Here is a 27,192-nt window from a genome sequence, read left to right on the forward strand (position 1 = left end):
TTGGCACCTCTCCATAGAAGCCCTCCATGCAGCAGGCTGTCATGGGTTCGGCTGCAGGCCTTTGTGGCTGGAGAGACAGCAGCTCCTCTGGAGGCTCTGGGTCAATGTGCACTCCCGTTCGAGGAAACGAGGCCTGGGGGGTGAGGTCCTTGCCCAGAATGGCAAGCAGCTGCTCCTTTCCATGAGACGCACGTGTGGTGAGAGAGGCTTGGCAGCAGAGAAGAAGCAAGAGGGGCATCCAGGGAGGGGGTGTGCATGCAGCTCGGAGGCCCCAGATCTCCTGCTTCCCAACCCGGGAAGGCCGGCTATGCCATCAGGCCCCATTCCCCAGTGCACAGCCAGCTTCTGGATCTGCCCTTTCCCAGCCATGCAAACACACATAGGCCGTACCCTGCGCCCTGCCGAGGGGGAAGCTTCGCTCCCCGGGTGGGCCGAATGGCACGACTGTGTGAGGGGAGAGACGGCCCCCGGAGGCCTTCAGGGAGCTGCCCCAGCAGAGCAGTGCTCAGGAGAAGGCACCCTTCTTTCTGCAGGCTGGAGGCACACTCGAGTCTCTGCCTGAGGCAGAGAGAGCTGAGCTCGGCGATCCCTGGCTGAAGGCAAAGCAGAGAGCTTTTCGGTGGAGCGGGGGCTCCACCTGCTAGCCGACAGGCATGGAAGGGGAAGCCTGGCTGCCACTGAGTTCCTGAGCAGGTGTCCAAGCTGGAGGCCCTCTGGCTCTACAAGCTCGAGAGTCCTGCCTAGGACTTGCCTCTGGCCACAGAGTGGGTGCCAAGGGCCTGTGGGCTGGAGGGTGCTCGGAAGCCACAGGGGAGGCTTTGGGCACCCAGTGCTCTGTGGGGGAAAACGCTGCAGGCCTGAGCCTCCAGGAGCTCCTGCAGGGCCTGGGAGGGGGAAAGCTGTCCTTAGCAGAAGGCTCCCTGCCAAGGGCTGCAGGCCTTTGTGGCTGGCTCAGCTGCAGCTTCCTTGCAGGCTGCTGGTCCAGGGCGTGTGTGCCCTGGTCCAGAGTGCTGTAGCAGGAGGTCCTAGCGAGGGGCGAGCAAGCCCCTTGTTCCCTTGGCAGAGACTGGGCTGTGCACACAGAGGCCTGCCAGCAGTGAAGACAGTGCGGGCAGCAAGGGGCTGTGGCAGGCAGCGCAGAGGTGGCAGGAGTCCTGCTAGAGAGTGGGCTCCTGACTGTTCTGTGCTCAGGCCCCAGTGGCCCCGTGCACACACAGCCTCTGGACCTGCAGCTTCCCAGCAGTGCAAGAGAGCCACAGGCAACACCCTGGGGCCTACTCGAATGAACTGTGCTCTGTCGAGGCCCTGCTGGCTGGCAGGGGCCTAGGCCAGCACAGGCCCTAGGGATGGCTTTGGCCTGCCGTCCACGCTCCTCACTCGGGCCGTTCTGCCTGTCAGACCCACACTCCCTGGAAGTGTGTTCCTGAGGCACTTGGACAGTTGGGGAAGCGGAGGCTCCCCCAGCATGGGAGGCCTGCCTAGCACACTGCTCTGGGTCCAAAGAGGAGGCCCTGCACCTCGGGCACCGGGGCTACGTTGACTGCACACAGGAGACACTTGGCACACACAGTGTTTCCCCATGGAAAGCGGGGTGCCGGGGAGCACCCGCCTGGGATGCATGGCACCTCTCCCATAGAAGCCCTCCATGCAGCAGGCTGTCATGGGTTCGGCTGCAGGCCTTTGTGGCTGGAGAGACAGCAGCTCCTCTGGAGGCTCTGGGTCAATGTGCACTCCCGTTCGAGGAAACGAGGCCTGGGGGGTGAGGTCCTTGCCCAGAATGGCAAGCAGCCTGCTCCTTTCCATGAGACGCACGTGTGGTGAGAGAGGCTTGGCAGCAGAGAAGAAGCAAGAGGGGCATCCAGGGAGGGGGTGTGCATGCAGCTCGGAGGCCCCAGATCTCCTGCTTCCCAACCCGGGAAGGCCGGCTATGCCCATCAGGCCCCATTCCCCAGTGCACAGCCAGCTTCTGGATCTGCCCTTTCCCAGCCATGCAAACACACATAGGCCGTAGCCTGCGCCCTGCCGAGGGGAAGCTTCGCTCCCCGGGTGGGCCGAATGGCACGACTGTGTGAGGGGAGAGACGGCCCCCGGAGGCCTTCAGGGAGCTGCCCCAGCAGAGCAGTGCTCAGGAGAAGGCACCCTTCTTTCTGCAGGCTGGAGGCACACTCGAGTCTCTGCCTGAGGCAGAGAGAGCTGAGCTCGGCGATCCCTGGCTGAAGGCAAAGCAGAGAGCTTTTCGGTGGAGCGGGGGCTCCACCTGCTAGCCGACAGGCATGGAAGGGGAAGCCTGGCTGCCACTGAGTTCCTGAGCAGGTGTCCAAGCTGGAGGCCCTCTGGCTCTACAAGCTCGAGAGTCCTGCCTAGGACTTGCCTCTGGCCACAGAGTGGGTGCCAAGGGCCTGTGGGCTGGAGGGTGCTCGGAAGCCACAGGGGAGGCTTTGGGCACCCAGTGCTCTGTGGGGGAAAACGCTGCAGGCCTGAGCCTCCAGGAGCTCTGCAGGGCCTGGGAGGGGGAAAGCTGTCCTTAGCAGAAGGCTCCCTGCCAAGGGCTGCAGGCCTTTGTGGCTGGCTCAGCTGCAGCTTCCTTGCAGGCTGCTGGTCCAGGGGCGTGTGTGCCCTGGTCCAGAGTGCTGTAGCAGGAGGTCCTAGCGAGGGGCGAGCAAGCCCCTTGTTCCCTTGGCAGAGACTGGGCTGTGCACACAGAGGCCTGCCAGCAGTGAAGACAGTGCGGGCAGCAAGGGGCTGTGGCAGGCAGCGCAGAGGTGGCAGGAGTCCTGCTAGAGAGTGGGCTCCTGACTGTTCTGTGCTCAGGCCCAGTGGCCCCGTGCACACACAGCCTCTGGACCTGCAGCTTCCCAGCAGTGCAAGAGAGCCACAGGCAACACCCTGGGGCCTACTCGAATGAACTGTGCTCTGTCGAGGCCCTGCTGGCTGGCAGGGGCCTAGGCCAGCACAGGCCCTAGGGATGGCTTTGGCCTGCCGTCCACGCTCCTCACTCGGGCCGTTCTGCCTGTCAGACCCACACTCCCTGGAAGTGTGTTCCTGAGGCACTTGGACAGTTGGGGAAGCGGAGGCTCCCCCAGCATGGGAGGCCTGCCTAGCACACTGCTCTGGGTCCAAAGAGGAGGCCCTGCACCTCGGCACCGGGGCTACGTTGACTGCACACAGGAGACACTTGGCACACACAGTGTTTCCCCATGGAAAGCGGGGTGCCGGGGAGCACCCGCCTGGGATGCATGGCACCTCTCCCATAGAAGCCCTCCATGCAGCAGGCTGTCATGGGTTCGGCTGCAGGCCTTTGTGGCTGGAGAGACAGCAGCTCCTCTGGAGGCTCTGGGTCAATGTGCACTCCCGTTCGAGGAAACGAGGCCTGGGGGGTGAGGTCCTTGCCCAGAATGGCAAGCAGCCTGCTCCTTTCCATGAGACGCACGTGTGGTGAGAGAGGCTTGGCAGCAGAGAAGAAGCAAGAGGGGCATCCAGGGAGGGGGTGTGCATGCAGCTCGGAGGCCCCAGATCTCCTGCTTCCCAACCCGGGAAGGCCGGCTATGCCCATCAGGCCCCATTCCCCAGTGCACAGCCAGCTTCTGGATCTGCCCTTTCCCAGCCATGCAAACACACATAGGCCGTACCCTGCGCCCTGCCGAGGGGGAAGCTTCGCTCCCCGGGTGGGCCGAATGGCACGACTGTGTGAGGGGAGAGACGGCCCCCGGAGGCCTTCAGGGAGCTGCCCCAGCAGAGCAGTGCTCAGGAGAAGGCACCCTTCTTTCTGCAGGCTGGAGGCACACTCGAGTCTCTGCCTGAGGCAGAGAGAGCTGAGCTCGGCGATCCCTGGCTGAAGGCAAAGCAGAGAGCTTTTCGGTGGAGCGGGGGCTCCACCTGCTAGCCGACAGGCATGGAAGGGGAAGCCTGGCTGCCACTGAGTTCCTGAGCAGGTGTCCAAGCTGGAGGCCCTCTGGCTCTACAAGCTCGAGAGTCCTGCCTAGGACTTGCCTCTGGCCACAGAGTGGGTGCCAAGGGCCTGTGGGCTGGAGGGTGCTCGGAAGCCACAGGGGAGGCTTTGGGCACCCAGTGCTCTGTGGGGGAAAACGCTGCAGGCCTGAGCCTCCAGGAGCTCCTGCAGGCCTGGGAGGGGGAAAGCTGTCCTTAGCAGAAGGCTCCCTGCCAAGGGCTGCAGGCCTTTGTGGCTGGCTCAGCTGCAGCTTCCTTGCAGGCTGCTGGTCCAGGGGCGTGTGTGCCCTGGTCCAGAGTGCTGTAGCAGGAGGTCCTAGCGAGGGGCGAGCAAGCCCCTTGTTCCCTTGGCAGAGACTGGGCTGTGCACACAGAGGCCTGCCAGCAGTGAAGACAGTGCGGGCAGCAAGGGGCTGTGGCAGGCAGCGCAGAGGTGGCAGGAGTCCTGCTAGAGAGTGGGCTCCTGACTGTTCTGTGCTCAGGCCCCAGTGGCCCCGTGCACACACAGCCTCTGGACCTGCAGCTTCCCAGCAGTGCAAGAGAGCCACAGGCAACACCTGGGGCCTACTCGAATGAACTGTGCTCTGTCGAGGCCCTGCTGGCTGGCAGGGGCCTAGGCCAGCACAGGCCCTAGGGATGGCTTTGGCCTGCCGTCCACGCTCCTCACTCGGGCCGTTCTGCCTGTCAGACCCACACTCCCTGGAAGTGTGTTCCTGAGGCACTTGGACAGTTGGGGAAGCGGAGGCTCCCCAGCATGGGAGGCCTGCCTAGCACACTGCTCTGGGTCCAAAGAGGAGGCCCTGCACCTCGGGCACCGGGGCTACGTTGACTGCACACAGGAGACACTTGGCACACACAGTGTTTCCCCATGGAAAGCGGGGTGCCGGGGAGCACCCGCCTGGGATGCATGGCACCTCTCCCATAGAAGCCCTCCATGCAGCAGGCTGTCATGGGTTCGGCTGCAGGCCTTTGTGGCTGGAGAGACAGCAGCTCCTCTGGAGGCTCTGGGTCAATGTGCACTCCCGTTCGAGGAAACGAGGCCTGGGGGGTGAGGTCCTTGCCCAGAATGGCAAGCAGCCTGCTCCTTTCCATGAGACGCACGTGTGGTGAGAGAGGCTTGGCAGCAGAGAAGAAGCAAGAGGGGCATCCAGGGAGGGGGTGTGCATGCAGCTCGGAGGCCCCAGATCTCCTGCTTCCCAACCCGGGAAGGCCGGCTATGCCCATCAGGCCCCATTCCCCAGTGCACAGCCAGCTTCTGGATCTGCCCTTTCCCAGCCATGCAAACACACATAGGCCGTACCCTGCGCCCTGCCGAGGGGAAGCTTCGCTCCCCGGGTGGGCCGAATGGCACGACTGTGTGAGGGGAGAGACGGCCCCGGAGGCCTTCAGGAGCTGCCCCAGCAGAGCAGTGCTCAGGAGAAGGCACCCTTCTTTCTGCAGGCTGGAGGCATACTCGAGTCTCTGCCTGAGGCAGAGAGAGCTGAGCTCGGCGATCCCTGGCTGAAGGCAAAGCAGAGAGCTTTTCGGTGGAGCGGGGGCTCCACCTGCTAGCCGACAGGCATGGAAGGGGAAGCCTGGCTGCCACTGAGTTCCTGAGCAGGTGTCCAAGCTGGAGGCCCTCTGGCTCTACAAGCTCGAGAGTCCTGCCTAGGACTTGCCTCTGGCCACAGAGTGGGTGCCAAGGGCCTGTGGGCTGGAGGGTGCTCGGAAGCCACAGGGGAGGCTTTGGGCACCCAGTGCTCTGTGGGGGAAAACGCTGCAGGCCTGAGCCTCCAGGAGCTCCTGCAGGGCCTGGGAGGGGGAAAGCTGTCCTTAGCAGAAGGCTCCCTGCCAAGGGCTGCAGGCCTTTGTGGCTGGCTCAGCTGCAGCTTCCTTGCAGGCTGCTGGTCCAGGGGCGTGTGTGCCCTGGTCCAGAGTGCTGTAGCAGGAGGTCCTAGCGAGGGGCGAGCAAGCCCCTTGTTCCCTTGGCAGAGACTGGGCTGTGCACACAGAGGCCTGCCAGCAGTGAAGACAGTGCGGGCAGCAAGGGGCTGTGGCAGGCAGCGCAGAGGTGGCAGGAGTCCTGCTAGAGAGTGGGCTCCTGACTGTTCTGTGCTCAGGCCCCAGTGGCCCCGTGCACACACAGCCTCTGGACCTGCAGCTTCCCAGCAGTGCAAGAGAGCCACAGGCAACACCCTGGGGCCTACTCGAATGAACTGTGCTCTGTCGAGGCCCTGCTGGCTGGCAGGGGCCTAGGCCAGCACAGGCCCTAGGGATGGCTTTGGCCTGCCGTCCACGCTCCTCACTCGGGCCGTTCTGCCTGTCAGACCCACACTCCCTGGAAGTGTGTTCCTGAGGCACTTGGACAGTTGGGAAGCGGAGGCTCCCCCAGCATGGGAGGCCTGCCTAGCACACTGCTCTGGGTCCAAAGAGGAGGCCCTGCACCTCGGGCACCGGGGCTACGTTGACTGCACACAGGAGGACACTTGGCACACACAGTGTTTCCCCATGGAAAGCGGGGTGCCGGGGAGCACCCGCCTGGGATGCATGGCACCTCTCCCATAGAAGCCCTCCATGCAGCAGGCTGTCATGGGTTCGGCTGCAGGCCTTTGTGGCTGGAGAGACAGCAGCTCTCTGGAGGCTCTGGGTCAATGTGCACTCCCGTTCGAGGAAACGAGGCCTGGGGGGTGAGGTCCTTGCCCAGAATGGCAAGCAGCCTGCTCCTTTCCATGAGACGCACGTGTGGTGAGAGAGGATGGCAGCAGCAGAGAAGAAGCAAGAGGGGCATCCAGGGAGGGGGTGTGCATGCAGCTCGGAGGCCCAGATCTCCTGCTTCCCAACCCGGGAAGGCCGGCTATGCCCATCAGGCCCCATTCCCCAGTGCACAGCCAGCTTCTGGATCTGCCCTTTCCCAGCCATGCAAACACACATAGGCCGTACCCTGCGCCCTGCCGAGGGGGAAGCTTCGCTCCCCGGGTGGGCCGAATGGCACGACTGTGTGAGGGGAGAGACGGCCCCCGGAGGCCTTCAGGGAGCTGCCCCAGCAGAGCAGTGCTCAGGAGAAGGCACCCTTCTTTCTGCAGGCTGGAGGCACACTCGAGTCTCTGCCTGAGGCAGAGAGAGCTGAGCTCGGCGATCCCTGGCTGAAGGCAAAGCAGAGAGCTTTTCGGTGGAGCGGGGGGCTCCACCTGCTAGCCGACAGGCATGGAAGGGGAAGCCTGGCTGCCACTGAGTTCCTGAGCAGGTGTCCAAGCTGGAGGCCCTCTGGCTCTACAAGCTCGAGAGTCCTGCCTAGGACTTGCCTCTGGCCACAGAGTGGGTGCCAAGGGCCTGTGGGCTGGAGGGTGCTCGGAAGCCACAGGGGAGGCTTTGGGCACCCAGTGCTCTGTGGGGGAAAACGCTGCAGGCCTGAGCCTCCAGGAACTCCTGCAGGGCCTGGGAGGGGGAAAGCTGTCCTTAGCAGAAGGCTCCCTGCCAAGGGCTGCAGGCCTTTGTGGCTGGCTCAGCTGCAGCTTCCTTGCAGGCTGCTGGTCCAGGGGCGTGTGTGCCCTGGTCCAGAGTGCTGTAGCAGGAGGTCCTAGCGAGGGGCGAGCAAGCCCCTTGTTCCCTTGGCAGAGACTGGGCTGTGCACACAGAGGCCTGCCAGCAGTGAAGACAGTGCGGGCAGCAAGGGGCTGTGGCAGGCAGCGCAGAGGTGGCAGGAGTCCTGCTAGAGAGTGGGCTCCTGACTGTTCTGTGCTCAGGCCCCAGTGGCCCCGTGCACACACAGCCTCTGGACCTGCAGCTTCCCAGCAGTGCAAGAGAGCCACAGGCAACACCCTGGGGCCTACTCGAATGAACTGTGCTCTGTCGAGGCCCTGCTGGCTGGCAGGGGCCTAGGCCAGCACAGGCCCTAGGGATGGCTTTGGCCTGCCGTCCACGCTCCTCACTCGGGCCGTTCTGCCTGTCAGACCCACACTCCCTGGAAGTGTGTTCCTGAGGCACTTGGACAGTTGGGGAAGCGGAGGCTCCCCAGCATGGGAGGCCTGCCTAGCACACTGCTCTGGGTCCAAAGAGGAGGCCCTGCACCTCGGGCACCGGGGCTACGTTGACTGCACACAGGAGACACTTGGCACACACAGTGTTTCCCCATGGAAAGCGGGGTGCCGGGGAGCACCCGCCTGGGATGCATGGCACCTCTCCCATCGAAGCCCTCCATGCAGCAGGCTGTCATGGGTTCGGCTGCAGGCCTTTGTGGCTGGAGAGACAGCAGCTCCTCTGGAGGCTCTGGGTCAATGTGCACTCCCGTTCGAGGAAACGAGGCCTGGGGGGTGAGGTCCTTGCCCAGAATGCAAGCAGCCTGCTCCTTTCCATGAGACGCACGTGTGGTGAGAGAGGCTTGGCAGCAGAGAAGAAGCAAGAGGGGCATCCAGGGAGGGGGTGTGCATGCAGCTCGGAGGCCCCAGATCTCCTGCTTCCCAACCCGGGAAGGCCGGCTATGCCCATCAGGCCCCATTCCCCAGTGCACAGCCAGCTTCTGGATCTGCCCTTTCCCAGCCATGCAAACACACATAGGCCGTACCCTGCGCCCTGCCGAGGGGGAAGCTTCGCTCCCGGGTGGGCCGAATGGCACGACTGTGTGAGGGGAGAGACGGCCCCCGGAGGCCTTCAGGGAGCTGCCCCAGCAGAGCAGTGCTCAGGAGAAGGCACCCTTCTTTCTGCAGGCTGGAGGCACACTCGAGTCTCTGCCTGAGGCAGAGAGAGCTGAGCTCGGCGATCCCTGGCTGAAGGCAAAGCAGAGAGCTTTTCGGTGGAGCGGGGGCTCCACCTGCTAGCCGACAGGCATGGAAGGGGAAGCCTGGCTGCCACTGAGTTCCTGAGCAGGTGTCCAAGCTGGAGGCCCTCTGGCTCTACAAGCTCGAGAGTCCTGCCTAGGACTTGCCTCTGGCCACAGAGTGGGTGCCAAGGGCCTGTGGGCTGGAGGGTGCTCGGAAGCCACAGGGGAGGCTTGGGCACCCAGTGCTCTGTGGGGGGAAAACGCTGCAGGCCTGAGCCTCCAGGAGCTCCTGCAGGGCCTGGGAGGGGGAAAGCTGTCCTTAGCAGAAGGCTCCCTGCCAAGGGCTGCAGGCCTTTGTGGCTGGCTCAGCTGCAGCTTCCTTGCAGGCTGCTGGTCCAGGGGCGTGTGTGCCCTGGTCCAGAGTGCTGTAGCAGGAGGTCCTAGCGAGGGGCGAGCAAGCCCCTTGTTCCCTTGGCAGAGACTGGGCTGTGCACACAGAGGCCTGCCAGCAGTGAAGACAGTGCGGGCAGCAAGGGGCTGTGGCAGGCAGCGCAGAGGTGGCAGGAGTCCTGCTAGAGAGTGGGCTCCTGACTGTCTGTGCTCAGGGCCCCAGTGGCCCCGTGCACACACAGCCTCTGGACCTGCAGCTTCCCAGCAGTGCAAGAGAGCCACAGGCAACACCCTGGGGCCTACTCGAATGAACTGTGCTCTGTCGAGGCCCTGCTGGCTGGCAGGGGCCTAGGCCAGCACAGGCCCTAGGGATGGCTTTGGCCTGCCGTCCACGCTCCTCACTCGGGCCGTTCTGCCTGTCAGACCCACACTCCTGGAAGTGTGTTCCTGAGGCACTTGGACAGTTGGGGAAGCGGAGGCTCCCCCAGCATGGGAGGCCTGCCTAGCACACTGCTCTGGGTCCAAAGAGGAGGCCCTGCACCTCGGGCACCGGGGCTACGTTGACTGCACACAGAGAACACTTGGCACACACAGTGTTTCCCCATGGAAAGCGGGGTGCCGGGAGCACCCGCCTGGATGCATGGCACCTCTCCATCGAAGCCCTCCATGCAGCAGGCTGTCATGGGTTCGGCTGCAGGCCTTTGTGGCTGGAGAGACAGCAGCTCCTCTGGAGGCTCTGGGTCAATGTGCACTCCCGTTCGAGGAAACGAGGCCTGGGGGTGAGGTCCTTGCCCAGAATGGCAAGCAGCCTGCTCCTTTCCATGAGACGCACGTGTGGTGAGAGAGGCTTGGCAGCAGAGAAGAAGCAAGAGGGGCATCCAGGGAGGGGGTGTGCATGCAGCTCGAGGCCCCAGATCTCCTGCTTCCCAACCCGGGAAGGCCGGCTATGCCCTATCAGGCCCCATTCCCCAGTGCACAGCCAGCTTCTGGATCTGCCCTTTCCCAGCCATGCAAACACACATAGGCCGTACCCTGCGCCCTGCCGAGGGGAAGCTTCGCTCCCGGGTGGGCCGAATGGCACGACTGTGTGAGGGGAGAGACGGCCCCCGGAGGCCTTCAGGGAGCTGCCCAGCAGAGCAGTGCTCAGGAGAAGGCACCCTTCTTTCTGCAGGCTGGAGGCACACTCGAGTCTCTGCCTGAGGCAGAGAGAGCTGAGCTCGGCGATCCCTGGCTGAAGGCAAAGCAGAGAGCTTTTCGGTGGAGCGGGGGCTCCACCTGCTAGCCGACAGGCATGGAAGGGGAAGCCTGGCTGCCACTGAGTTCCTGAGCAGGTGTCCAAGCTGGAGGCCCTCTGGCTCTACAAGCTCGAGAGTCCTGCCTAGGACTTGCCTCTGGCCACAGAGTGGGTGCCAAGGGCCTGTGGCTGGAGGGTGCTCGGAAGCCACAGGGGAGGCTTTGGGCACCCAGTGCTCTGTGGGGGAAAACGCTGCAGGCCTGAGCCTCCAGGAGCTCCTGCAGGGCCTGGGAGGGGGAAAGCTGTCCTTAGCAGAAGGCTCCCTGCCAAGGGCTGCAGGCCTTTGTGGCTGGCTCAGCTGCAGCTTCCTTGCAGGCTGCTGGTCCAGGGGCGTGTGTGCCCTGGTCCAGAGTGCTGTAGCAGGAGGTCCTAGCGAGGGGCGAGCAAGCCCCTTGTTCCCTTGGCAGAGACTGGGCTGTGCACACAGAGGCCTGCCAGCAGTGAAGACAGTGCGGGCAGCAAGGGGCTGTGGCAGGCAGCGCAGAGGTGGCAGGAGTCCTGCTAGAGAGTGGGCTCCTGACTGTTCTGTGCTCAGGGCCCCAGTGGCCCGTGCACACACAGCCTCTGGACCTGCAGCTTCCCAGCAGTGCAAGAGAGCCACAGGCAACACCCTGGGGCCTACTCGAATGAACTGTGCTCTGTCGAGGCCCTGCTGGCTGGCAGGGGCCTAGGGCCAGCACAGGCCCTAGGGATGGCTTTGGCCTGCCGTCCACGCTCCTCACTCGGGCCGTTCTGCCTGTCAGACCCACACTCCCTGGAAGTGTGTTCCTGAGGCACTTGGACAGTTGGGGAAGCGGAGGCTCCCCCAGCATGGGAGGCCTGCCTAGCACACTGCTCTGGGTCCAAAGAGGAGGCCCTGCACCTCGGGCACCGGGGCTACGTTGACTGCACACAGGAGACACTTGGCACACACAGTGTTTCCCCATGGAAAGCGGGGTGCCGGGGAGCACCCGCCTGGGATGCATGGCACCTCTCCCATAGAAGCCCTCCATGCAGCAGGCTGTCATGGTTCGGCTGCAGGCCTTTGTGCTGGAGAGACAGCAGCTCCTCTGGAGGCTCTGGGTCAATGTGCACTCCCGTTCGAGGAAACGAGGCCTGGGGGGTGAGGTCCTTGCCCAGAATGGCAAGCAGCCTGCTCCTTTCCATGAGACGCACGTGTGGTGAGAGAGGCTTGGCAGCAGAGAAGAAGCAAGAGGGGCATCCAGGGAGGGGGTGTGCATGCAGCTCGGAGGCCCCAGATCTCCTGCTTCCCAACCGGGAAGGCCGGCTATGCCCATCAGGCCCCATTCCCCAGTGCACAGCCAGCTTCTGGATCTGCCCTTTCCCAGCCATGCAAACACACATAGGCCGTACCCTGCGCCCTGCCGAGGGGGAAGCTTCGCTCCCCGGGTGGGCCGAATGGCACGACTGTGTGAGGGGAGAGACGGCCCCCGGAGGCCTTCAGGGAGCTGCCCCAGCAGAGCAGTGCTCAGGAGAAGGCACCCTTCTTTCTGCAGGCTGGAGGCACACTCGAGTCTCTGCCTGAGGCAGAGAGAGCTGAGCTCGGCGATCCCTGGCTGAAGGCAAAGCAGAGAGCTTTTCGGTGGAGCGGGGCTCCACCTGCTAGCCGACAGGCATGGAAGGGGAAGCCTGGCTGCCACTGAGTTCCTGAGCAGGTGTCCAAGCTGGAGGCCCTCTGGCTCTACAAGCTCGAGAGTCCTGCCTAGGACTTGCCTCTGGCCACAGAGTGGGTGCCAAGGGCCTGTGGGCTGGAGGGTGCTCGGAAGCCACAGGGGAGGCTTTGGGCACCCAGTGCTCTGTGGGGGGAAAACGCTGCAGGCCTGAGCCTCCAGGAGCTCCTGCAGGCCTGGAGGGGGAAAGCTGTCCTTAGCAGAAGGCTCCCTGCCAAGGGCTGCAGGCCTTTGTGGCTGGCTCAGCTGCAGCTTCCTTGCAGGCTGCTGGTCCAGGGGCGTGTGTGCCCTGGTCCAGAGTGCTGTAGCCAGGAGGTCCTAGCGAGGGGCGAGCAAGCCCCTTGTTCCCTTGGCAGAGACTGGGCTGTGCACACAGAGGCCTGCCAGCAGTGAAGACAGTGCGGGCAGCAAGGGGCTGTGGCAGGCAGCGCAGAGGTGGCAGGAGTCCTGCTAGAGAGTGGGCTCCTGACTGTTCTGTGCTCAGGCCCCAGTGGCCCCGTGCACACACAGCCTCTGGACCTGCAGCTTCCAGCAGTGCAAGAGAGCCACAGGCAACACCCTGGGGCTACTCGAATGAACTGTGCTCTGTCGAGGCCCTGCTGGCTGGCAGGGGCCTAGGCCAGCACAGGCCCTAGGGATGGCTTTGGCCTGCCGTCCACGCTCCTCACTCGGGCCGTTCTGCCTGTCAGACCCACACTCCCTGGAAGTGTGTTCCTGAGGCACTTGGACAGTTGGGGAAGCGGAGGCTCCCCCAGCATGGGAGGCCTGCCTAGCACACTGCTCTGGGTCCAAAGAGGAGGCCCTGCACCTCGGGCACCGGGGCTACGTTGACTGCACACAGGAGACACTTGGCACACACAGTGTTTCCCCATGGAAAGCGGGGTGCCGGGGAGCACCCGCCTGGGATGCATGGCACCTCTCCCATAGAAGCCCTCCATGCAGCAGGCTGTCATGGGTTCGGCTGCAGGCCTTTGTGGCTGGAGAGACAGCAGCTCCTCTGGAGGCTCTGGTCAATGTGCACTCCCGTTCGAGGAAACGAGGCCTGGGGGGTGAGGTCCTTGCCCAGAATGGCAAGCAGCCTGCTCCTTTCCATGAGACGCACGTGTGGTGAGAGAGGCTTGGCAGCAGAGAAGAAGCAAGAGGGGCATCCAGGGAGGGGGTGTGCATGCAGCTCGGAGGCCCCAGATCTCCTGCTTCCCAACCCGGGAAGGCCGGCTATGCCCATCAGGCCCCATTCCCCAGTGCACAGCCAGCTTCTGGATCTGCCCTTTCCCAGCCATGCAAACACACATAGGCCGTACCCTGCGCCCTGCCGAGGGGGAAGCTTCGCTCCCCGGGTGGGCCGAATGGCACGACTGTGTGAGGGGAGAGACGGCCCCCGGAGGCCTTCAGGGAGCTGCCCCAGCAGAGCAGTGCTCAGGAGAAGGCACCCTTCTTTCTGCAGGCTGGAGGCACACTCGAGTCTCTGCCTGAGGCAGAGAGAGCTGAGCTCGGCGATCCCTGGCTGAAGGCAAAGCAGAGAGCTTTTCGGTGGAGCGGGGGCTCCACCTGCTAGCCGACAGGCATGGAAGGGGAAGCCTGGCTGCCACTGAGTTCCTGAGCAGGTGTCCAAGCTGGAGGCCCTCTGGCTCTACAAGCTCGAGAGTCCTGCCTAGGACTTGCCTCTGGCCACAGAGTGGGTGCCAAGGGCCTGTGGGCTGGAGGGTGCTCGGAAGCCACAGGGGAGGCTTTGGGCACCCAGTGCTCTGTGGGGGAAAACGCTGCAGGCCTGAGCCTCCAGGAACTCCTGCAGGGCCTGGGAGGGGGAAAGCTGTCCTTAGCAGAAGGCTCCTGCCAAGGGCTGCAGGCCTTTGTGGCTGGCTCAGCTGCAGCTTCCTTGCAGGCTGCTGGTCCAGGGGCGTGTGTGCCCTGGTCCAGAGTGCTGTAGCAGGAGGTCCTAGCGAGGGCGAGCAAGCCCCTTGTTCCCTTGGCAGAGACTGGGCTGTGCACACAGAGGCCTGCCAGCAGTGAAGACAGTGCGGGCAGCAAGGGGGTGTGGCAGGCAGCGCAGAGGTGGCAGGAGTCCTGCTAGAGAGTGGGCTCCTGACTGTTCTGTGCTCAGGCCCCAGTGGCCCCGTGCACACACAGCCTCTGGACCTGCAGCTTCCCAGCAGTGCAAGAGAGCCACAGGCAACACCCTGGGGCCTACTCGAATGAACTGTGCTCTGTCGAGGCCCTGCTGGCTGGCAGGGGCCTAGGCCAGCACAGGCCCTAGGGGATGGCTTTGGCCTGCCGTCCACGCTCCTCACTCGGGCCGTTCTGCCTGTCAGACCCACACTCCCTGGAAGTGTGTTCTGAGGCACTTGGACAGTTGGGGAAGCGGAGGCTCCCCCAGCATGGGAGGCCTGCCTAGCACACTGCTCTGGGTCCCAAGAGGAGGCCCTGCACCTCGGGCACCGGGGCTACGTTGACTGCACACAGGAGACACTTGGCACACACAGTGTTTCCCCATGGAAAGCGGGGTGCCGGGGAGCACCCGCCTGGGATGCATGGCACCTCTCCCATCGAAGCCCTCCATGCAGCAGGCTGTCATGGGTTCGGCTGCAGGCCTTTGTGGCTGGAGAGACAGCAGCTCCTCTGGAGGCTCTGGGTCAATGTGCACTCCCGTTCGAGGAAACGAGGCCTGGGGGGTGAGGTCCTTGCCCAGAATGGCAAGCAGCCTGCTCCTTTCATGAGACGCACGTGTGGTGAGAGAGGCTTGGCAGCAGAGAAGAAGCAAGAGGGGCATCCAGGGAGGGGGTGTGCATGCAGCTCGGAGGCCCCAGATCTCCTGCTTCCCAACCCGGGAAGGCCGGCTATGCCCATCAGGCCCCATTCCCCAGTGCACAGCCAGCTTCTGGATCTGCCCTTTCCCAGCCATGCAAACACACATAGGCCGTACCCTGCGCCCTGCCGAGGGGGAAGCTTCGCTCCCCGGGTGGGCCGAATGGCACGACTGTGTGAGGGGAGAGACGGCCCCCGGAGGCCTTCAGGGAGCTGCCCCAGCAGAGCAGTGCTCAGGAGAAGGCACCCTTCTTTCTGCAGGCTGGAGGCACACTCGAGTCTCTGCCTGAGGCAGAGAGAGCTGAGCTCGGCGATCCCTGGCTGAAGGCAAAGCAGAGAGCTTTTCGGTGGAGCGGGGGCTCCACCTGCTAGCCGACAGGCATGGAAGGGGAAGCCTGGCTGCCACTGAGTTCCTGAGCAGGTGTCCAAGCTGGAGGCCCTCTGGCTCTACAAGCTCGAGAGTCCTGCCTAGGACTTGCCTCTGGCCACAGAGTGGGTGCCAAGGGCCTGTGGGCTGGAGGGTGCTCGGAAGCCACAGGGGAGGCTTTGGGCACCCAGTGCTCTGTGGGGGAAAACGCTGCAGGCCTGAGCCTCCAGGAGCTCCTGCAGGGCCTGGGAGGGGGAAAGCTGTCCTTAGCAGAAGGCTCCCTGCCAAGGGCTGCAGGCCTTTGTGGCTGGCTCAGCTGCAGCTTCCTTGCAGGCTGCTGGTCCAGGGGCGTGTGTGCCCTGGTCCAGAGTGCTGTAGCAGGAGGTCCTAGCGAGGGGCGAGCAAGCCCCTTGTTCCCTTGGCAGAGACTGGGCTGTGCACACAGAGGCCTGCCAGCAGTGAAGACAGTGCGGGCAGCAAGGGGCTGTGGCAGGCAGCGCAGAGGTGGCAGGAGTCCTGCTAGAGAGTGGGCTCCTGACTGTTCTGTGCTCAGGCCCCAGTGGCCCCGTGCACACACAGCCTCTGGACCTGCAGCTTCCCAGCAGTGCAAGAGAGCCACAGGCAACACCCTGGGGCCTACTCGAATGAACTGGGCTCTGTCGAGGCCCTGCTGGCTGGCAGGGGCCTAGGCCAGCACAGGCCCTAGGGATGGCTTTGGCCTGCCGTCCACGCTCCTCACTCGGGCCGTTCTGCCTGTCAGACCCACACTCCCTGGAAGTGTGTTCCTGAGGCACTTGGACAGTTGGGGAAGCGGAGGCTCCCCCAGCATGGGAGGCCTGCCTAGCACACTGCTCTGGGTCCAAAGAGGAGGCCCTGCACCTCGGGCACCGGGGCTACGTTGACTGCACACAGGAGACACTTGGCACACACAGTGTTTCCCCATGGAAAGCGGGGTGCCGGGGAGCACCCGCCTGGGATGCATGGCACCTCTCCCATAGAAGCCCTCCATGCAGCAGGCTGTCATGGGTTCGGCTGCAGGCCTTTGTGGCTGGAGAGACAGCAGCTGCTCTGGAGGCTCTGGGTCAATGTGCACTCCCGTTCGAGGAAACGAGGCCTGGGGGGTGAGGTCCTTGCCCAGAATGGCAAGCAGCCTGCTCCTTTCCATGAGACGCACGTGTGGTGAGAGAGGCTTGGCAGCAGAGAAGAAGCAAGAGGGGCATCCAGGGAGGGGGTGTGCATGCAGCTCGGAGGCCCCAGATCTCCTGCTTCCCAACCCGGGAAGGCCGGCTATGCCCATCAGGCCCCATTCCCCAGTGCACAGCCAGCTTCTGGATCTGCCCTTTCCCAGCCATGCAAACACACATAGGCCGTACCCTGCGCCCTGCCGAGGGGGAAGCTTCGCTCCCCGGGTGGGCCGAATGGCACGACTGTGTGAGGGGAGAGACGGCCCCCGGAGGCCTTCAGGGAGCTGCCCCAGCAGAGCAGTGCTCAGGAGAAGGCACCCTTCTTTCTGCAGGCTGGAGGCACACTCGAGTCTCTGCCTGAGGCAGAGAGAGCTGAGCTCGGCGATCCCTGGCTGAAGGCAAAGCAGAGAGCTTTTCGGTGGAGCGGGGGCTCCACCTGCTAGCCGACAGGCATGGAAGGGGAAGCCTGGCTGCCACTGAGTTCCTGAGCAGGTGTCCAAGCTGGAGGCCCTCTGGCTCTACAAGCTCGAGAGTCCTGCCTAGGACTTGCCTCTGGCCACAGAGTGGGTGCCAAGGGCCTGTGGGCTGGAGGGTGCTCGGAAGCCACAGGGGAGGCTTTGGGCACCCAGTGCTCTGTGGGGGAAAACGCTGCAGGCCTGAGCCTCCAGGAGCTCCTGCAGGGCCTGGGAGGGGGAAAGCTGTCCTTAGCAGAAGGCTCCCTGCCAAGGGCTGCAGGCCTTTGTGGCTGGCTCAGCTGCAGCTTCCTTGCAGGCTGCTGGTCCAGGGGCGTGTGTGCCCTGGTCCAGAGTGCTGTAGCAGGAGGTCCTAGCGAGGGGCGAGCAAGCCCCTTGTTCCCTTGGCAGAGACTGGGCTGTGCACACAGAGGCCTGCCAGCAGTGAAGACAGTGCGGGCAGCAAGGGGCTGTGGCAGGCAGCGCAGAGGTGGCAGGAGTCCTGCTAGAGAGTGGGCTCCTGACTGTTCTGTGCTCAGGCCCCAGTGGCCCCGTGCACACACAGCCTCTGGACCTGCAGCTTCCCAGCAGTGCAAGAGAGCCACAGGCAACACCCTGGGGCCTACTCGAATGAACTGTGCTCTGTCGAGGCCCTGCTGGCTGGCAGGGGCCTAGGCCAGCACAGGCCCTAGGGATGGCTTTGGCCTGCCGTCCACGCTCCTCACTCGGGCCGTTCTGCCTGTCAGACCCACACTCCCTGGAAGTGTGTTCCTGAGGCACTTGGACAGTTGGGGAAGCGGAGGCTCCCCCAGCATGGGAGGCCTGCCTAGCACACTGCTCTGGGTCCAAAGAGGAGGCCCTGCACCTCGGGCACCGGGGCTACGTTGACTGCACACAGGAGACACTTGGCACACACAGTGTTTCCCCATGGAAAGCGGGGTGCCGGGGAGCACCCGCCTGGGATGCATGGCACCTCTCCCATAGAAGCCCTCCATGCAGCAGGCTGTCATGGGTTCGGCTGCAGGCCTTTGTGGCTGGAGAGACAGCAGCTCCTCTGGAGGCTCTGGGTCAATGTGCACTCCCGTTCGAGGAAACGAGGCCTGGGGGGTGAGGTCCTTGCCCAGAATGGCAAGCAGCCTGCTCCTTTCCATGAGACGCACGTGTGGTGAGAGAGGCTTGGCAGCAGAGAAGAAGCAAGAGGGGCATCCAGGGAGGGGGTGTGCATGCAGCTCGGAGGCCCCAGATCTCCTGCTTCCCAACCCGGGAAGGCCGGCTATGCCCATCAGGCCCCATTCCCCAGTGCACAGCCAGCTTCTGGATCTGCCCTTTCCCAGCCATGCAAACACACATAGGCCGTACCCTGCGCCCTGCCGAGGGGGAAGCTTCGCTCCCCGGGTGGGCCGAATGGCACGACTGTGTGAGGGGAGAGACGGCCCCCGGAGGCCTTCAGGGAGCTGCCCCAGCAGAGCAGTGCTCAGGAGAAGGCACCCTTCTTTCTGCAGGCTGGAGGCACACTCGAGTCTCTGCCTGAGGCAGAGAGAGCTGAGCTCGGCGATCCCTGGCTGAAGGCAAAGCAGAGAGCTTTTCGGTGGAGCGGGGGCTCCACCTGCTAGCCGACAGGCATGGAAGGGGAAGCCTGGCTGCCACTGAGTTCCTGAGCAGGTGTCCAAGCTGGAGGCCCTCTGGCTCTACAAGCTCGAGAGTCCTGCCTAGGACTTGCCTCTGGCCACAGAGTGGGTGCCAAGGGCCTGTGGGCTGGAGGGTGCTCGGAAGCCACAGGGGAGGCTTTGGGCACCCAGTGCTCTGTGGGGGAAAACGCTGCAGGCCTGAGCCTCCAGGAGCTCCTGCAGGGCCTGGGAGGGGGAAAGCTGTCCTTAGCAGAAGGCTCCCTGCCAAGGGCTGCAGGCCTTTGTGGCTGGCTCAGCTGCAGCTTCCTTGCAGGCTGCTGGTCCAGGGGCGTGTGTGCCCTGGTCCAGAGTGCTGTAGCAGGAGGTCCTAGCGAGGGGCGAGCAAGCCCCTTGTTCCCTTGGCAGAGACTGGGCTGTGCACACAGAGGCCTGCCAGCAGTGAAGACAGTGCGGGCAGCAAGGGGCTGTGGCAGGCAGCGCAGAGGTGGCAGGAGTCCTGCTAGAGAGTGGGCTCCTGACTGTTCTGTGCTCAGGCCCCAGTGGCCCCGTGCACACACAGCCTCTGGACCTGCAGCTTCCCAGCAGTGCAAGAGAGCCACAGGCAACACCCTGGGGCCTACTCGAATGAACTGTGCTCTGTCGAGGCCCTGCTGGCTGGCAGGGGCCTAGGCCAGCACAGGCCCTAGGGATGGCTTTGGCCTGCCGTCCACGCTCCTCACTCGGGCCGTTCTGCCTGTCAGACCCACACTCCCTGGAAGTGTGTTCCTGAGGCACTTGGACAGTTGGGGAAGCGGAGGCTCCCCCAGCATGGGAGGCCTGCCTAGCACACTGCTCTGGGTCCAAAGAGGAGGCCCTGCACCTCGGGCACCGGGGCTACGTTGACTGCACACAGGAGACACTTGGCACACACAGTGTTTCCCCATGGAAAGCGGGGTGCCGGGGAGCACCCGCCTGGGATGCATGGCACCTCTCCCATAGAAGCCCTCCATGCAGCAGGCTGTCATGGGTTCGGCTGCAGGCCTTTGTGGCTGGAGAGACAGCAGCTCCTCTGGAGGCTCTGGGTCAATGTGCACTCCCGTTCGAGGAAACGAGGCCTGGGGGGTGAGGTCCTTGCCCAGAATGGCAAGCAGCCTGCTCCTTTCCATGAGACGCACGTGTGGTGAGAGAGGCTTGGCAGCAGAGAAGAAGCAAGAGGGGCATCCAGGGAGGGGGTGTGCATGCAGCTCGGAGGCCCCAGATCTCCTGCTTCCCAACCCGGGAAGGCCGGCTATGCCCATCAGGCCCCATTCCCCAGTGCACAGCCAGCTTCTGGATCTGCCCTTTCCCAGCCATGCAAACACACATAGGCCGTACCCTGCGCCCTGCCGAGGGGGAAGCTTCGCTCCCCGGGTGGGCCGAATGGCACGACTGTGTGAGGGGAGAGACGGCCCCCGGAGGCCTTCAGGGAGCTGCCCCAGCAGAGCAGTGCTCAGGAGAAGGCACCCTTCTTTCTGCAGGCTGGAGGCACACTCGAGTCTCTGCCTGAGGCAGAGAGAGCTGAGCTCGGCGATCCCTGGCTGAAGGCAAAGCAGAGAGCTTTTCGGTGGAGCGGGGGCTCCACCTGCTAGCCGACAGGCATGGAAGGGGAAGCCTGGCTGCCACTGAGTTCCTGAGCAGGTGTCCAAGCTGGAGGCCCTCTGGCTCTACAAGCTCGAGAGTCCTGCCTAGGACTTGCCTCTGGCCACAGAGTGGGTGCCAAGGGCCTGTGGGCTGGAGGGTGCTCGGAAGCCACAGGGGAGGCTTTGGGCACCCAGTGCTCTGTGGGGGAAAACGCTGCAGGCCTGAGCCTCCAGGAGCTCCTGCAGGGCATGGGAGGGGGAAAGCTGTCCTTAGCAGAAGGCTCCCTGCCAAGGGCTGCAGGCCTTTGTGGCTGGCTCAGCTGCAGCTTCCTTGCAGGCTGCTGGTCCAGGGGCGTGTGTGCCCTGGTCCAGAGTGCTGTAGCAGGAGGTCCTAGCGAGGGGCGAGCAAGCCCCTTGTTCCCTTGGCAGAGACTGGGCTGTGCACACAGAGGCCTGCCAGCAGTGAAGACAGTGCGGGCAGCAAGGGGCTGTGGCAGGCAGCGCAGAGGTGGCAGGAGTCCTGCTAGAGAGTGGGCTCCTGACTGTTCTGTGCTCAGGCCCCAGTGGCCCCGTGCACACACAGCCTCTGGACCTGCAGCTTCCCAGCAGTGCAAGAGAGCCACAGGCAACACCCTGGGGCCTACTCGAATGAACTGTGCTCTGTCGAGGCCCTGCTGGCTGGCAGGGGCCTAGGCCAGCACAGGCCCTAGGGATGGCTTTGGCCTGCCGTCCACGCTCCTCACTCGGGCCGTTCTGCCTGTCAGACCCACACTCCCTGGAAGTGTGTTCCTGAGGCACTTGGACAGTTGGGGAAGCGGAGGCTCCCCCAGCATGGGAGGCCTGCCTAGCACACTGCTCTGGGTCCAAAGAGGAGGCCCTGCACCTCGGGCACCGGGGCTACGTTGACTGCACACAGGAGACACTTGGCACACACAGTGTTTCCCCATGGAAAGCGGGGTGCCGGGGAGCACCCGCCTGGGATGCATGGCACCTCTCCCATAGAAGCCCTCCATGCAGCAGGCTGTCATGGGTTCGGCTGCAGGCCTTTGTGGCTGGAGAGACAGCAGCTCCTCTGGAGGCTCTGGGTCAATGTGCACTCCCGTTCGAGGAAACGAGGCCTGGGGGGTGAGGTCCTTGCCCAGAATGGCAAGCAGCCTGCTCCTTTCCATGAGACGCACGTGTGGTGAGAGAGGCTTGGCAGCAGAGAAGAAGCAAGAGGGGCATCCAGGGAGGGGGTGTGCATGCAGCTCGGAGGCCCCAGATCTCCTGCTTCCCAACCCGGGAAGGCCGGCTATGCCCATCAGGCCCCATTCCCCAGTGCACAGCCAGCTTCTGGATCTGCCCTTTCCCAGCCATGCAAACACACATAGGCCGTACCCTGCGCCCTGCCGAGGGGGAAGCTTCGCTCCCCGGGTGGGCCGAATGGCACGACTGTGTGAGGGGAGAGACGGCCCCCGGAGGCCTTCAGGGAGCTGCCCCAGCAGAGCAGTGCTCAGGAGAAGGCACCCTTCTTTCTGCAGGCTGGAGGCACACTCGAGTCTCTGCCTGAGGCAGAGAGAGCTGAGCTCGGCGATCCCTGGCTGAAGGCAAAGCAGAGAGCTTTTCGGTGGAGCGGGGGCTCCACCTGCTAGCCGACAGGCATGGAAGGGGAAGCCTGGCTGCCACTGAGTTCCTGAGCAGGTGTCCAAGCTGGAGGCCCTCTGGCTCTACAAGCTCGAGAGTCCTGCCTAGGACTTGCCTCTGGCCACAGAGTGGGTGCCAAGGGCCTGTGGGCTGGAGGGTGCTCGGAAGCCACAGGGGAGGCTTTGGGCACCCAGTGCTCTGTGGGGGAAAACGCTGCAGGCCTGAGCCTCCAGGAACTCCTGCAGGGCCTGGGAGGGGGAAAACTGTCCTTAGCAGAAGGCTCCCTGCCAAGGGCTGCAGGCCTTTGTGGCTGGCTCAGCTGCAGCTTCCTTGCAGGCTGCTGGTCCAGGGGCGTGTGTGCCCTGGTCCAGAGTGCTGTAGCAGGAGGTCCTAGCGAGGGGCGAGCAAGCCCCTTGTTCCCTTGGCAGAGACTGGGCTGTGCACACAGAGGCCTGCCAGCAGTGAAGACAGTGCGGGCAGCAAGGGGCTGTGGCAGGCAGCGCAGAGGTGGCAGGAGTCCTGCTAGAGAGTGGGCTCCTGACTGTTCTGTGCTCAGGCCCCAGTGGCCCCGTGCACACACAGCCTCTGGACCTGCAGCTTCCCAGCAGTGCAAGAGAGCCACAGGCAACACCCTGGGGCCTACTCGAATGAACTGTGCTCTGTCGAGGCCCTGCTGGCTGGCAGGGGCCTAGGCCAGCACAGGCCCTAGGGATGGCTTTGGCCTGCCGTCCACGCTCCTCACTCGGGCCGTTCTGCCTGTCAGACCCACACTCCCTGGAAGTGTGTTCCTGAGGCACTTGGACAGTTGGGGAAGCGGAGGCTCCCCCAGCATGGGAGGCCTGCCTAGCACACTGCTCTGGGTCCAAAGAGGAGGCCCTGCACCTCGGGCACCGGGGCTACGTTGACTGCACACAGGAGACACTTGGCACACACAGTGTTTCCCCATGGAAAGCGGGGTGCCGGGGAGCACCCGCCTGGGATGCATGGCACCTCTCCCATAGAAGCCCTCCATGCAGCAGGCTGTCATGGGTTCGGCTGCAGGCCTTTGTGGCTGGAGAGACAGCAGCTCCTCTGGAGGCTCTGGGTCAATGTGCACTCCCGTTCGAGGAAACGAGGCCTGGGGGGTGAGGTCCTTGCCCAGAATGGCAAGCAGCCTGCTCCTTTCCATGAGACGCACGTGTGGTGAGAGAGGCTTGGCAGCAGAGAAGAAGCAAGAGGGGCATCCAGGGAGGGGGTGTGCATGCAGCTCGGAGGCCCCAGATCTCCTGCTTCCCAACCCGGGAAGGCCGGCTATGCCCATCAGGCCCCATTCCCCAGTGCACAGCCAGCTTCTGGATCTGCCCTTTCCCAGCCATGCAAACACACATAGGCCGTACCCTGCGCCCTGCCGAGGGGGAAGCTTCGCTCCCCGGGTGGGCCGAATGGCACGACTGTGTGAGGGGAGAGACGGCCCCCGGAGGCCTTCAGGGAGCTGCCCCAGCAGAGCAGTGCTCAGGAGAAGGCACCCTTCTTTCTGCAGGCTGGAGGCACACTCGAGTCTCTGCCTGAGGCAGGGAGAGCTGAGCTCGGCGATCCCTGGCTGAAGGCAAAGCAGAGAGCTTTTCGGTGGAGCGGGGGCTCCACCTGCTAGCCGACAGGCATGGAAGGGGAAGCCTGGCTGCCACTGAGTTCCTGAGCAGGTGTCCAAGCTGGAGGCCCTCTGGCTCTACAAGCTCGAGAGTCCTGCCTAGGACTTGCCTCTGGCCACAGAGTGGGTGCCAAGGGCCTGTGGGCTGGAGGGTGCTCGGAAGCCACAGGGGAGGCTTTGGGCACCCAGTGCTCTGTGGGGGAAAACGCTGCAGGCCTGAGCCTCCAGGAACTCCTGCAGGGCCTGGGAGGGGGAAAGCTGTCCTTAGCAGAAGGCTCCCTGCCAAGGGCTGCAGGCCTTTGTGGCTGGCTCAGCTGCAGCTTCCTTGCAGGCTGCTGGTCCAGGGGCGTGTGTGCCCTGGTCCAGAGTGCTGTAGCAGGAGGTCCTAGCGAGGGGCGAGCAAGCCCCTTGTTCCCTTGGCAGAGACTGGGCTGTGCACACAGAGGCCTGCCAGCAGTGAAGACAGTGCGGGCAGCAAGGGGCTGTGGCAGGCAGCGCAGAGGTGGCAGGAGTCCTGCTAGAGAGTGGGCTCCTGACTGTTCTGTGCTCAGGCCCCAGTGGCCCCGTGCACACACAGCCTCTGGACCTGCAGCTTCCCAGCAGTGCAAGAGAGCCACAGGCAACACCCTGGGGCCTACTCGAATGAACTGTGCTCTGTCGAGGCCCTGCTGGCTGGCAGGGGCCTAGGCCAGCACAGGCCCTAGGGATGGCTTTGGCCTGCCGTCCACGCTCCTCACTCGGGCCGTTCTGCCTGTCAGACCCACACTCCCTGGAAGTGTGTTCCTGAGGCACTTGGACAGTTGGGGAAGCGGAGGCTCCCCCAGCATGGGAGGCCTGCCTAGCACACTGCTCTGGGTCCAAAGAGGAGGCCCTGCACCTCGGGCACCGGGGCTACGTTGACTGCACACAGGAGACACTTGGCACACACAGTGTTTCCCCATGGAAAGCGGGGTGCCGGGGAGCACCCGCCTGGGATGCATGGCACCTCTCCCATAGAAGCCCTCCATGCAGCAGGCTGTCATGGGTTCGGCTGCAGGCCTTTGTGGCTGGAGAGACAGCAGCTCCTCTGGAGGCTCTGGGTCAATGTGCACTCCCGTTCGAGGAAACGAGGCCTGGGGGGTGAGGTCCTTGCCCAGAATGGCAAGCAGCCTGCTCCTTTCCATGAGACGCACGTGTGGTGAGAGAGGCTTGGCAGCAGAGAAGAAGCAAGAGGGGCATCCAGGGAGGGGGTGTGCATGCAGCTCGGAGGCCCCAGATCTCCTGCTTCCCAACCCGGGAAGGCCGGCTATGCCCATCAGGCCCCATTCCCCAGTGCACAGCCAGCTTCTGGATCTGCCCTTTCCCAGCCATGCAAACACACATAGGCCGTACCCTGCGCCCTGCCGAGGGGGAAGCTTCGCTCCCCGGGTGGGCCGAATGGCACGACTGTGTGAGGGGAGAGACGGCCCCCGGAGGCCTTCAGGGAGCTGCCCCAGCAGAGCAGTGCTCAGGAGAAGGCACCCTTCTTTCTGCAGGCTGGAGGCACACTCGAGTCTCTGCCTGAGGCAGAGAGAGCTGAGCTCGGCGATCCCTGGCTGAAGGCAAAGCAGAGAGCTTTTCGGTGGAGCGGGGGCTCCACCTGCTAGCCGACAGGCATGGAAGGGGAAGCCTGGCTGCCACTGAGTTCCTGAGCAGGTGTCCAAGCTGGAGGCCCTCTGGCTCTACAAGCTCGAGAGTCCTGCCTAGGACTTGCCTCTGGCCACAGAGTGGGTGCCAAGGGCCTGTGGGCTGGAGGGTGCTCGGAAGCCACAGGGGAGGCTTTGGGCACCCAGTGCTCTGTGGGGGAAAACGCTGCAGGCCTGAGCCTCCAGGAGCTCCTGCAGGGCCTGGGAGGGGGAAAGCTGTCCTTAGCAGAAGGCTCCCTGCCAAGGGCTGCAGGCCTTTGTGGCTGGCTCAGCTGCAGCTTCCTTGCAGGCTGCTGGTCCAGGGGCGTGTGTGCCCTGGTCCAGAGTGCTGTAGCAGGAGGTCCTAGCGAGGGGCGAGCAAGCCCCTTGTTCCCTTGGCAGAGACTGGGCTGTGCACACAGAGGCCTGCCAGCAGTGAAGACAGTGCGGGCAGCAAGGGGCTGTGGCAGGCAGCGCAGAGGTGGCAGGAGTCCTGCTAGAGAGTGGGCTCCTGACTGTTCTGTGCTCAGGCCCCAGTGGCCCCGTGCACACACAGCCTCTGGACCTGCAGCTTCCCAGCAGTGCAAGAGAGCCACAGGCAACACCCTGGAGCCTACTCGAATGAACTGTGCTCTGTCGAGGCCCTGCTGGCTGGCAGGGGCCTAGGCCAGCACAGGCCCTAGGGATGGCTTTGGCCTGCCGTCCACGCTCCTCACTCGGGCCGTTCTGCCTGTCAGACCCACACTCCCTGGAAGTGTGTTCCTGAGGCACTTGGACAGTTGGGGAAGCGGAGGCTCCCCCAGCATGGGAGGCCTGCCTAGCACACTGCTCTGGGTCCAAAGAGGAGGCCCTGCACCTCGGGCACCGGGGCTACGTTGACTGCACACAGGAGACACTTGGCACACACAGTGTTTCCCCATGGAAAGCGGGGTGCCGGGGAGCACCCGCCTGGGATGCATGGCACCTCTCCCATAGAAGCCCTCCATGCAGCAGGCTGTCATGGGTTCGGCTGCAGGCCTTTGTGGCTGGAGAGACAGCAGCTCCTCTGGAGGCTCTGGGTCAATGTGCACTCCCGTTCGAGGAAACGAGGCCTGGGGGGTGAGGTCCTTGCCCAGAATGGCAAGCAGCCTGCTCCTTTCCATGAGACGCACGTGTGGTGAGAGAGGCTTGGCAGCAGAGAAGAAGCAAGAGGGGCATCCAGGGAGGGGGTGTGCATGCAGCTCGGAGGCCCCAGATCTCCTGCTTCCCAACCCGGGAAGGCCGGCTATGCCCATCAGGCCCCATTCCCCAGTGCACAGCCAGCTTCTGGATCTGCCCTTTCCCAGCCATGCAAACACACATAGGCCGTACCCTGCGCCCTGCCGAGGGGGAAGCTTCGCTCCCCGGGTGGGCCGAATGGCACGACTGTGTGAGGGGAGAGACGGCCCCCGGAGGCCTTCAGGGAGCTGCCCCAGCAGAGCAGTGCTCAGGAGAAGGCACCCTTCTTTCTGCAGGCTGGAGGCACACTCGAGTCTCTGCCTGAGGCAGAGAGAGCTGAGCTCGGCGATCCCTGGCTGAAGGCAAAGCAGAGAGCTTTTCGGTGGAGCGGGGGCTCCACCTGCTAGCCGACAGGCATGGAAGGGGAAGCCTGGCTGCCACTGAGTTCCTGAGCAGGTGTCCAAGCTGGAGGCCCTCTGGCTCTACAAGCTCGAGAGTCCTGCCTAGGACTTGCCTCTGGCCACAGAGTGGGTGCCAAGGGCCTGTGGGCTGGAGGGTGCTCGGAAGCCACAGGGGAGGCTTTGGGCACCCAGTGCTCTGTGGGGGAAAACGCTGCAGGCCTGAGCCTCCAGGAGCTCCTGCAGGGCCTGGGAGGGGGAAAGCTGTCCTTAGCAGAAGGCTCCCTGCCAAGGGCTGCAGGCCTTTGTGGCTGGCTCAGCTGCAGCTTCCTTGCAGGCTGCTGGTCCAGGGGCGTGTGTGCCCTGGTCCAGAGTGCTGTAGCAGGAGGTCCTAGCGAGGGGCGAGCAAGCCCCTTGTTCCCTTGGCAGAGACTGGGCTGTGCACACAGAGGCCTGCCAGCAGTGAAGACAGTGCGGGCAGCAAGGGGCTGTGGCAGGCAGCGCAGAGGTGGCAGGAGTCCTGCTAGAGAGTGGGCTCCTGACTGTTCTGTGCTCAGGCCCCAGTGGCCCCGTGCACACACAGCCTCTGGACCTGCAGCTTCCCAGCAGTGCAAGAGAGCCACAGGCAACACCCTG

This window comes from Hippopotamus amphibius, chromosome 6 (genome assembly GCF_030028045.1).
Source record: "Hippopotamus amphibius kiboko isolate mHipAmp2 chromosome 6, mHipAmp2.hap2, whole genome shotgun sequence".
In the NCBI taxonomy this organism is placed as follows: domain Eukaryota; kingdom Metazoa; phylum Chordata; class Mammalia; order Artiodactyla; family Hippopotamidae; genus Hippopotamus; species Hippopotamus amphibius.